The 12,162-nt window shown below is 32.3% G+C and overlaps 1 protein-coding gene across 2 annotated transcripts in view; it reads left to right on the forward strand.

Moving 5' to 3' along the window:
- Arl4 (ADP ribosylation factor-like 4) overlaps positions 1-12,162 on the forward strand; it is a 106,888-nt gene that overhangs the window by 1,328 nt on the left and 93,398 nt on the right. The window lies entirely within an intron of this gene.

Here is a 12,162-nt window from a genome sequence, read left to right on the forward strand (position 1 = left end):
ATTTCATTAATTATGATTATTATAATTTTCGATTACTTTTTCATTACTTGCATATTGCTCCATAGTTTATCTACACTTACACTATGTTTTAAAAATATGATAGCTATCCTTACCGATTATACTACGGATTTCTGATATGAGGGCTAATCAAAGTATATTCAAACCGAATTTTAGTCAATGGGAGGCACGATTTTATTGCTTTTGGCGTGAATTTTTGACTTCTGTGAAGTGATAATTGTTTTTGCGCCCTCCTATTTGTCAAAATTCGGTTTATATGCTCCTCATTTAATTTGTAATATTATTTTAAAATTCGTAGTGTGAACGTCAGATTACCGAGCGTTCTCGCTGCGACGGCCCCGAAACGATATTATTGCTTTTGACGTGAATTTTTGACTTCTGAGAAGGGATAATGGTTTTTTGCGTTCTCCTATTGGTCAAAATTTGGTTTAGATTAGCTTAATTAAATTCTCACTTAATCGTCATATTGTTGCACTGCAACGGCACAATTTTATTGCTTTTGACGTTAATTCCAAACAAGCACAGAAAAATACATGTTGATAGAAATCAATTCCGTGCTATAACTGATAATATAGTTAAGCCCTTCCGATTACCAACTGTAATCTTTACCTAAGTAATCGGGCTTTCGCTTTAGTACACTATGCGGACTGAGGTTAGGTATGATCTCCTACCTAGGTTGTCGCGAGTGTCGACGCAAAACTATCAATCTAAAATTTTGATTAAAATATTTTTTAAAACTGCGACAATCGTTCATTAATCCATTTCTTCTGGAAGTAAAAAGAAACTTATCTTATTACATTTTAAAATATATACATACTTATATTTAATAATATGTTTACAATGAATTATTTATTAAAATATTTTTTAGAAATTTTCATATCGCTATTATATAATTATATTCATATCCCCATTGGACGATATACTCCAGATACGCGGTGTGACAGTTTATAGATTATTCTTTACTTGTATCCTTATCCTATTAGAAACAATTGAATCGTTTGAATCACAATCCAATCGCTCCTCGATATTTTTTTATTAGCATGTTTAGAGCCATATATTTTCATATCCACTTAATAACTATCTGAATTATGAATAATATTCCTCCAAGATTCATATAATAAATTATAGATATTACCTTTAATTTCGTTAATAATAGCTTTTAATAGGCCAGTACGTTATTGTCATTTCATTTATGAAGTTAGTAGGGTGTTTCATCTGCTAACGTTAAAACATAAAACATTTGTGTACCAAATTCCCCGTGGACGTGTATATCCGCGCGTTTGAAAAACGATTTTAACAAAATTAGTTGACTTGCCAGTCGTATATTAGGAATTAGTGTATTTTCTGCATCATACTTAACACATTAAGTAAAATTGATTCATATTTAGACCGAAGTTTAATAACCATTTATGTTTGTTGTAAACACGTGTGACTTTTATCGTCGTCGGATTTTGATCAAAATATAACATTTTCGATATTTAATTCCTAATTCTAAATGGCAACACAAAAATCAGAGATTTTAGAACATTTTTTGTCAAAAAGTCAATCTTTAAGTAATTAACATTTTTCTTACTGTGAAAAAAAATACCGCAAGCTCTGACGATGTATTTTAATTGTACATCTAAAAATGTGTAAAAAATAGTGATTTTCAATTGGAAAAACATAATAATAACATTATAATAACAGTCAAAGTCGAAATAATAATTGTAATATAGGTGCTAAGAACAAATACATGCATTAGACATTGCAATTATTCTGCAATAATACAAAAATTGAACGTACGAAAAACATGTCCATCATAAAGTCAGTCGTTATAGACATATAATAAAATAGGTTGAAATGTAAACAAATACTTTTCGTGCCCTTCATAAAAATTTATGTAGTAGACATAAAATAAGTTGAAATTTAAACATTTTTTTCCTTCTGAAGTAATTATGTATACAAAAAAAACATGTGTGAAGTAAAAGAACCAAATTCCAAAACCAAATATATAGTATATTATTTGGCTCCTATAGAAAAGTACAGTTCAAATCTTTCCACACGAAACATATCTTCGGTAAAAATATAGATTCAAAATTCTAGTTTCAATATTTTTCATACGAAATATATTTTCCACTGAATTTATTTTTTGCGAACTTAATTTTTTACCTATCGTTTATAAAAATACATAATTTGCTAACCATGTCAAGATAAAACGGTTTCAACAAAAAAGCCTGGAATCGGGTGACTATGATTCGCATTTAAATTTTTAAGTAAATTAAATTTTACATTAAATTAATTATTATTTTTGTATATTTCTTTTATAAATACTAGTATACGTTGTAGTAAGAATATAACATGAACAGTCTAGCGCCAATATATATATAAAAAAAACCACTTTAAACCTAGTTTTCGCGAGTGAAATTGTTTTTTTGCCAAATTTTTTTGTTGTTGTTGATTTTTAATGTTAAATGTTCGCTTCTGTATTTTTATTTCTCAACTGTAGCTACAACTTTACAAAATGTAATTATATCTAAATTTAAATTGTCATATTTATAGATATCGTGCGTGACATTTCTTTCTAAAATTACATGTATAATACATATCTATATTTGTAATATATAATACACAATTTGAGTATATTTTAGGCGTACATAATAATGAATAAATTTTCTCAGTATTATACGTAATAACAAATCTATTTGTAAGTTTCTATTAAATATTTAATTAGTCAAATGTTATATTTTATTATAGCACTGTTGATAAAATACGTTTTTGTTAATTCAATAATAATTTATTTGTACTTATTAACTATACTGTTTAAATAAATAAAAATACGTGCCGTCAAAAATATTGTAAATCAATATGTACAGTAATAAGATTGCATTAATAAAATACTGAGAATTTTTGTATGTGTATGTTTTTAATTTTATACACAGACTGAGATTATGCCTAACCTCCTACCTGTTCTGTCGCGAGTGATAGTCCGCGCGAGACTATTGTTCTTCCCATCACTAATCAATTTAAAATTTATTATAAAATGTCTATTTTAATTATTACTTGCGCCAGTGATCCATTTTTGTTATCAAATGAGATAACGATGTTTCTCAAAACCATATTAAAACTTCTTTCCAAGAAAGATAAGCGTGGTTTATCGAAAGAAATTTCGGTCATTTTTTGGGGAACTTTGGCTCCGTGTAATCCGTCGTAATCCGTGTACTCTGTGACGGCATAACCAGTGTTTTATTTTCGTGTTATTTTAAGTACTAATTATCGCTTAATAAATTTGTTTTCAACATTTAAAAATCATGCCTTTTTAAATGTTAAAAACAGTTGCATCTTCCTTCAAAGAACTGTAAAGATCCCGAAATTTGTATATGCCAATGATATTATGAACAGGAAAAATGTGTGAAAATAATGTGCTGTACTTAAAGCATAATAAAAACAGTTTTCTTAGGCGTTTAACGAAAGAAATTTTTTTGTTAAATGCATAGCCGCTATTGATGAAAATAGAGTGAAAGGGCATATGTTGTCACTTTATAAGCAATGTCAAGTAGTGTCCATAATCGTTCTTTATGAAACTGTTATATATAGATTAAGCTATCGGAAACTGGGCACGCATTGAATGTCGAAAAATGGAGCAGAAATAAGGCTCTCCAAATGCAAGTGGCATTTGGAGAGCCTTATTTCTGCTCCATTCTAAAGGTCAATCTCAAAATAAAATTCGTTCGATGTATTTATTATATCCTTCGTAATAATTAATAAAACATATTATTACATACCTATCTAATATTATTTATTATGTTGCATAAGCAATGCACTCATTTTGGCCAGTCAAAATTGACTAAAATACTTTTTGTACCAGTAAAATACTAAATATAAAAATCAGGTTATCGATTATTTGTTTATGTTTTTGTAAAGTGTTAACTAATGATACGTATTTAGATAAGCTAAGGATATCTACTGACATCAACCAAACGAAATATTATGCGAATATCCACAATGTGCTTATCGATTTTCCTTTGTTCTCTCGAGAGAGTATATGGGATTATACCCGGTAGTGGAACGTTTGCATGGTGCGGTTGGTGATTTTTTAGACTCCCTCGTATATACGTTAATAACATCGTTCCAACGAGATGAGCGAATCAATTAATGTACGCTTCGCGATTTTCGAGCGTCGATTTAATTTATAAAATCAACGCTCAAACAACCATTGCACAACAAACAACCAACAGCACGGATGAGGAATTTTACTGAACCATAATGTTCCCTCGGTGGTCACGGTCACCAGTTTTGAGATACGGATGGCTCGTGCGCAGTATTTTTTTCTTACTCTTCCAGTATGCTTTGTATGTAAACCTAACTTGATTATGTATACCAATTTCCGACATGAAACCGAGTAATACGACGTAGGTGAGACTCATTTCAACAATCAATTATTAAAAAAGGACGCGAGGGTCATCTCCGTTGACCTATATTCTAAAGTCAGAAGAGGGTCACAAAAAGGTGCCGCTATGCCTGAACATTATAAATAACATTTATATTATAGATAATATGGGAGAATAGCTCTCGTATATTCGACCCTTGAATGTTAATGATGATGCTACTCGTTCCACTGATACGAATACACGCTTTTGTGAAACTCTATAATCAATCGCTTCTCACAATCATCTCGTCCCAAAAGTCGTGATCCACTTGCCAGCAAGTAGTGGCAAACAATAACTTATTGTGACGACTATCAAGGTGGCCGCTGTGGAGGACTGTGCTCGATCTACTCAGATGGTTGCGATGACAAGTGGTCAAGTGTTAGACAGTCTGAGATGACCTAGATGATATCTGCACTCTCTTGATGCTTGGCTCGAGGCGAATTCCTTCACTAGGTAGTGTATTACTAAGCTACGATTGTGAGATTATGGATAACTACTCCATAGAAATTGCAATAAATTCCTAAATATAACACACACTAAAGAATTTTTGAGTCTGACTAAAAATGTTTTGAAAACTCTTCGAAACAACATAAGACTGGTGGCATCAATGAGCTTTATCGAGTCACTACAAATCTATAACAATGCTTTTTGTTCGCAACACTATTTTTTCAGCTTGCCTATAAACACTGTATCCTTTAGCATATATCATATAATAAACGGGTTAGGAATTTATTGAAGCAGTGCTCCCCACTTGATGTGCAATTCCTATTTTAGCTCACAATCCAATTGTATTACAATACTAATCTTTCAGTTACATTATATTAGATGTCAGCAGAATACTTACTCACTCTTCACTTGTAAAATAATTGAGCGATTTCTCATTTTTAATGGTTCTTTTAATACAGTAATCTAACCTTCAATTTATGGTAATAGGGTCGTTGATATCAAAGGGTCCGTTGTAAATTTGCATGGAGTAGATCGACGTATTCCAGCAAATCCACAAAACTATTCACATATAACTAACCCATCATTGATTTACTTTCTATATATTTTATATACAAAAGCGCTAAGGCCGTCCCATTGTTTCGCTACATTTTTGTAGGGAACGTGCGTTGCGCATTGTAGAATAGCAACAGGTTGCCACTTTCGAGCAAGGTTGGAAAGAATTGTTTATATCGGGTATCTTTCTCTCTCTTTCTTTTTCGCTATCCTTGTCGTTCGTTTTCATTACTCGAATGCGACAAAAAGCAAGCGTGCCAAAAATGGCCGAGCGATGATTTAATAATAAGCGACGCTTGAAGCGGAAAAGGCGATTGCGCAAAATTATCCATTTATCGCCGCTGAGCAGATGAGCAGTTAGCTATCTTGTGCATGACATGTTCCATCTACGAGGAAGATACAAGGGTAGTAAAAACGGAAGAGAAATATTTTCACTATGTGGGAAACATTGTTTGTAGTGTCTCATTTCGATTTTTTTCCTGTTAACGTGCAGGAATACCTGTCACTTTGCAACTAGGAACGGTTTTTAATAATAGCGCATTTTTTATAAATAAAAATTAGATTCTGCTGCGGGGACCCGACCCTGTGGCCTCTGGGTTATTAGTCCAGAGCCTTACGGACCAAGCTATTTCGGCCTTGTATTATAATCACTACTCGGTAACATCTTTCCTACGACTTTACGCTCTAATCCGAACATGTTATTCATAGTTTAAGCTTCAAATTTTGCAACCACATATATAAATAATTACCGGAAGTGTGTATTGGTTTTATTGATTATTTGCTTATTACCCTGAATTTTGGGAGCTACTTTCACACACGAAAATATCTGCTTCCTGTTCTCTTTTATATATTTTGTTTCACTTCCATATTACATGAGTCTTATATATATATATTTGCATAATGGTTAAATAATTGAGTTGCCTCTAAGCTACTTAACTACCATCCAAGTCAAACGACTACTGATTCAAATTAGGTTATTCAATTAAAGTAGCAATAATTTTTCTGATTACACTGTATAATGACATTTCCTTTTATGACTGATGATAAAATAAAATTATACATGTTCATGTATATATGTTTTGATTATAAGGATTAGCTGGACCTGGTCGGACGGTCAAAGTGAAGCTGCTAGTTTCTCGGACTTTCTAGAGTCATCCTGTTCAATTTGGCGTAGCACTGGTAGATTATTTTTATTCAAAGTCAAAGGCGAAGTGATTGTTCTAGATAAAAATTCTGATGGAGGTGTCTAAACGGCATAAGTGATTAAGTGTTCAACGAAAAGAGTCTCCTCTAGTCATCGATTCTCTGACTAATGTCGATATTCGGGGCGGAACCAGACTCTTTTACTGTCTAATATTCATATATCTTATCAGACTCTTTGGCGTAAATAACGGCGTATCGATATATTTTACGAAGTCGTCATCTTTTAAGATGCTATCTATAGTACTTGTCTTAATGATCCCTTTATTTGTACAAGTAATGTCCATGGTCTTGATTCGATATGCAAAATGGTTTGCTAGAAAATCCATAGGACACAATATTTATTTTGGTTTAAAAATCCTTAATTATAATAGTTTTATATACTATAAAAAATAATTAATAGTAAAATATGTGGCAAAATAATTGTTTATTATTTGATGTTAAAAATATAATAAATTTAGTATTTAAATCATGTTTTCTTTATAGCAAATAATGATAAATTATTATCCAGTAATACTGTTATTATGTTGTGAGATATATTATGTTGTAGATAGGCGATAGGGGGTAAAGTATATTTGCTTTACTATGTACATAGCTATTTATATTTTAAGAGGGACACATGTTTATGGTTGATTTCTACGTTTGTTTTGGCTGCATAAAGCAAACGTTGAGTTAATTCCGCTGCTGCTAAATTGGGAGCTTAATTTTCAGGGGTTCAAACAAGTTCGTTAGGTGTGTTATTGAAAATGTGTCCCATTGAATTATAAATCAACACATACAAGGGTGTTGTAAAATAACTTTAGATCAAAACACTTAATGTGAATTATGTCAAGAACACTGATGGAATGTTTTAGTTATGAAAATTAACCGAATTTCGAATTAACGAGTTCCCCCAAAAACTTGTGCTAACTTATCCCCGAAGGGATATCGTGGACGATTTAGTTTCAGCAAAACATTAGCAGCGACATTAAAAGTTATTCTATATTTTGTCTCAGTGTTTATAATGTGTTTTGACTTCCGTGTTGTTTGTATATATTATTAATAGTTTTGATAACTTTATAATTAATAATAAAATTAATTATTGTATATAGCTGTGTGTGTTAACCTAATGACATTCGCTTCTATCTTTTATTATTTAATCAGTCAATGTGTGCATTATAACAAATATTTAATTGTAGACAAAATGAAAACCTCACAATAAAATAAAAACCTGTGTTTGATGAGAATGTTATCTTCATCCTGTATGAAAGACTAGGTCGTAACAGTGCGATATCGAAGTTTGAAGAGTAGTGGGAAAATGCGAGATGCCTCTCTTGTTTAATTACATAAACATCTCAAGCTCAGTGAATCATACACAAGTGATTTTAAGATGAGTTTGCTTGAATATTCAAAAGGAAAATATAGTATGAATATACGAATTTTCATTGTAAGCGTTCTAAGAGTAAGGAATAGTTTATCATTAATAAGTTATTCAGCATATAAATTATAATATATCAAGATTTGTTAAGAGCTAAACAAGTTGTTTATGATTCTTTAAATAGATCGAGAGAACCTCGTTAGGTAATCGAAAAATTTAAAACCTTGTCAAAAGTCTTTTTGAAATCAATATATATTACAATACATATATTTGAGTAATTATTTGGAAATATTTTATCGCCTCTCGGTAGCAGAAGAACTTTGTGCTATTGTTATACCCGCACTTCACTCTCCGAAAGTTGTCCTAGTGGAAGTTCGACCGAAGTCGGTCAAGGTCGCAGTTTTTCGAATAGCGTTCGCACAGCCGGGAATTTCATACGCGTGCACGCTTCTCAACCTCGCGTATTATAACTACGTGCGTGTTTTAAACACAAAAAAAATTAAAGCCAAATGGAGAAAAAGGAGATGGTGGATGATTGCAATGCACCGGAATAGATCAATGTTAGTAAATAAGACATTTTATGTTGAATGGAGGCTTCACTGTCACTAATAAATAATAAACAGGAAACGTTCAAGTGTGCAACTAATGAATAATTTCTATTATTTTTTAAGGAAAAGTATGGAAAGTCAATTTGCTGAATTGAGATTTTATATACAATATATAGCTTAGGTCTTTCTCTTTATGATACATGCAAAATTGACTGCGGATTTTTGCGGTTTTTAACACATTGCATACCTTAAAAATGTATTATTCTTAAAAATGGGACGGGGCTTAGTCGCGAAAGTTACGACCTAAAAATTTGTTCAGAATCACCAAATATACACATATTTAAAAAAAAACTATACCGGGTATGATAAAATGCTAGTCAAATACTTTTTCTTAATATAAAACAGCAAATTTGTGACATATACAATTTTTTTTTTTACGCTACGCGGCTAAATTTTTTTATTACGCTACGCACGGCCGTTAAACACGGAATTCCTCTTCCTCGGGCCTACAATTAAAGAAATGTTAACGTCAAATTTAAAATACAGTTTTGTAATGATTGTAATTTTTTAATAATATGGTTACCGTGGTAAAATCAGTAAACGTCAAATTGTGGATCGCGTACTAATGAAATAAAATAAAAATTTGTTTGGAATGACTAAATATATACATATTTAAAAAAACGATACCGAGTATGATAAAATGCTAGTCAAATACTTTTTCTTAATAAAAAACAGCAAATTTGTGACATATACAATTTTTTTTTTTACGCTACGCGGCGAAATTCGCACGACCGTTCAACACGGAATTCCTATTCCTCGGGCCTACAATTAAAGAAATACTTTAAATAATTGTATTTTTTAGCACTTATAATATTATATATTTGACTAAGAGCACTTATGGAATCAACTAAAGTGGTGAAATAATTTTGGCCGTCCAGATCGGGCAAAAATACCAAACAGTGGCGCGATCGTGAAGACGCCCATATTAAAATTGAATCGTTCTATCTCAGTTTGCGATAAACCATCTCTATCTCTCTCTCTCGTCACGCGAGAGAGCGAAAGGGGAAGTATCTCGCCGCTCGCGCTCGAAGCGTCTTCGGGTATTACTTTCGGAAAGCGAGGGAATTTTCGGAGGCGACGAAGTCGGCCGCCTCGACCAAAATTACCCCCAGTTTACCTCCCGTTCGCGGTGACCTCGGAGAACTTGCGAGAGATTTTAGCGCGGGGACAACCGAGCTCGACCGAAGTAAGCCCGAATTTTCACATTATATTTCCCGTCCTTGGCCAACTGTCGCCTACTTTCGGAGAGTGAAGTGGAAGCTTTAGGTTTAAAATCTTTGTCCAAAAGGCATACCATTTACATGAGTGCCTATATGCTGTTTTACGTCTTTAGAAAATTTTGTTTTATGCTAATAGAAAACTTTTGTGTTTTCCATTAAGATCACATATCACGTGCGCTATCCGACTAAAACTTTGGCATCGGTTTTTCCATTAAATTAAATTGTTCGCCATATTTTACCGATTTGCTTCTTGGACAACTCCAAGCTTTCAAAAGTCGCTTGCAGATAGCACAAATTTGAATTCTCGACGTGACAAGAGTTCAGAAACACTTTGTTCAAGGATAAGTGTAATAATAACAAGGACTACAATGTATAGATTTATTTCAGTTTTTTTTTTTAAATTTACCCCGTTATTATAATTGTTATTAATTTTTTATCCGAACGTTTGCAATTGGGTACACATAAATGAAAGCAAACAATTTAATATTTTAACAGCTGGATTTTCTTTATACAATAAATTTGTATTTTAAAACATTAATGTGACTAATCATCTCAGTGAAATAATGAATTTTTATGTACGAAATTAACTATTTAAATTTAAATAAGGTTGTACAACCTTATGGTTAATGATAAAATACAATTTTGCATTTTTTAAGTAATAATATGTAAATGTTTTAATATATTAAATTTTCAAAGGTAACATGATCAACCGTGTATAAATAATCAAACTCACTGACAGTACAAATTTAACACGCGAAAAGTCATTTAGGATCGTGTCTGAAATTTATACGAACTTTTATCGTAATAACCGCCTCCGAAAATAATCTAACATGAAAGAGAGAGAGAGTTTTTTCGTCCGACTTTTTTTGATATTGTAATAATGACGACGAAAGCTTGGAGGGATATTAAAATAATCTTGTTTTATGTGCAATATTCCGCTGAGAATGAGGAACATTTTTATTTATTCCGTTTTGTTGTTTTTTATGAGACTATTTACGTGAATATATAAAGAGGATAAAATATGTACTTTTTAAATACTAATATTTTATTAGTCGATGACGTCAAAATAAAATTAAATTGAGGCCTTTTTGAGGAGTTTGATGACTCAGATATAGTTAAGTTTTATTGAGATATTTTGAATTCAGATGAGCGGTTGCCATTTTTCTCAACGAAAAACCCGCCCTCAGCTATTATTATTGAATACTGAATGACTTTGAAAATTAGCCTTTGCTGCAGATATCATGGGATTTAACTTAAAACTAGTAGGATGACAATAGTTCATATTAAAATTTGAAAGAAGGGACGTTTTTTGAGACACTATTTTTCTCATTAAAATATTTACGATCTGGCCTTTTCAAAACAAATTTGCCTACTCCTGATTTATACTATAGATGAGGTAAATTCAAGAAAAAAAAACCATCAGATTGTCTATTTATCTATTACGAATCTTTACTATTTCATTTGCATTATGACGCAAATGAACTCAGTGCATTTAAATGTCATTTTTTCAGCACCTTTTTTATGTCATCAATTCAAGGCAAAGCCATAATTGTTGTATTTTACATATACGTTTAATAGATGGACGCGTGATGCTTTTCTACATAGCCTTGAATGCTTCGTATTGTTCGAAAAAAAATATTATTAGTCTGGGATAGCAAAAAATTCACCATGGGGGCGTATTTTTCCCTCGTTTTCCTCTCTCTCTCTCTCATTAGACCCTCGGATTAGTCTGGCAATAATGCGCAATCGTAAATCTGTCAAAAGGCAATTTATAGTTACCGTATGTGTGCTTTTAAAAAATCTATTATTGACTTTACCGCAAATCTGCGTATTTTTTATGGTTTTCCTACCCTATTTTTTCACACGAATTTATTCGGGAAGGGTAGCGTCTATTTTTACCCAAACATCATCCCCCGAGATGCGTGGTCGGTTTCTATTTTAATAAATATACCCTTTGTCTGCCCGGTCCTCGTTTCGCCTACCTGAAAATTTATAGACGCTGTCTGATTTGATCTATTCATAAGATCATTGTTGTGATGTATCATGCATAAGCAGAGGCGTGGGGTGCAACGGTTAATGACATTCCGCTCGCGTTCGTATTTCTTGCTTGAAGTATCTTCGTAATAGCCCTGTTGTGTCATAGAAGCTGTTCTCCGTGTTGGGAATACGCCCTCGCTGGGCTAGAACTCGATAAGATCAAGATGACTAACGATCTGCTGCACTGTCGCATTAGAGTTGAGAAAGTGTCTTCTGAAATCTCGTGCCACGATATGAGCAGATGTGTCTCTGGCTTTTACTATTCTATGTATATTTAAATAATATACTATACTAATGGCTAGGGGAATTATGTACGG

This window comes from Plectrocnemia conspersa, unplaced genomic scaffold (assembly GCF_051122295.1).
Source record: "Plectrocnemia conspersa isolate PC_06_02 unplaced genomic scaffold, ASM5112229v1 ptg000013l, whole genome shotgun sequence".
NCBI lineage: Eukaryota > Metazoa > Arthropoda > Insecta > Trichoptera > Polycentropodidae > Plectrocnemia > Plectrocnemia conspersa.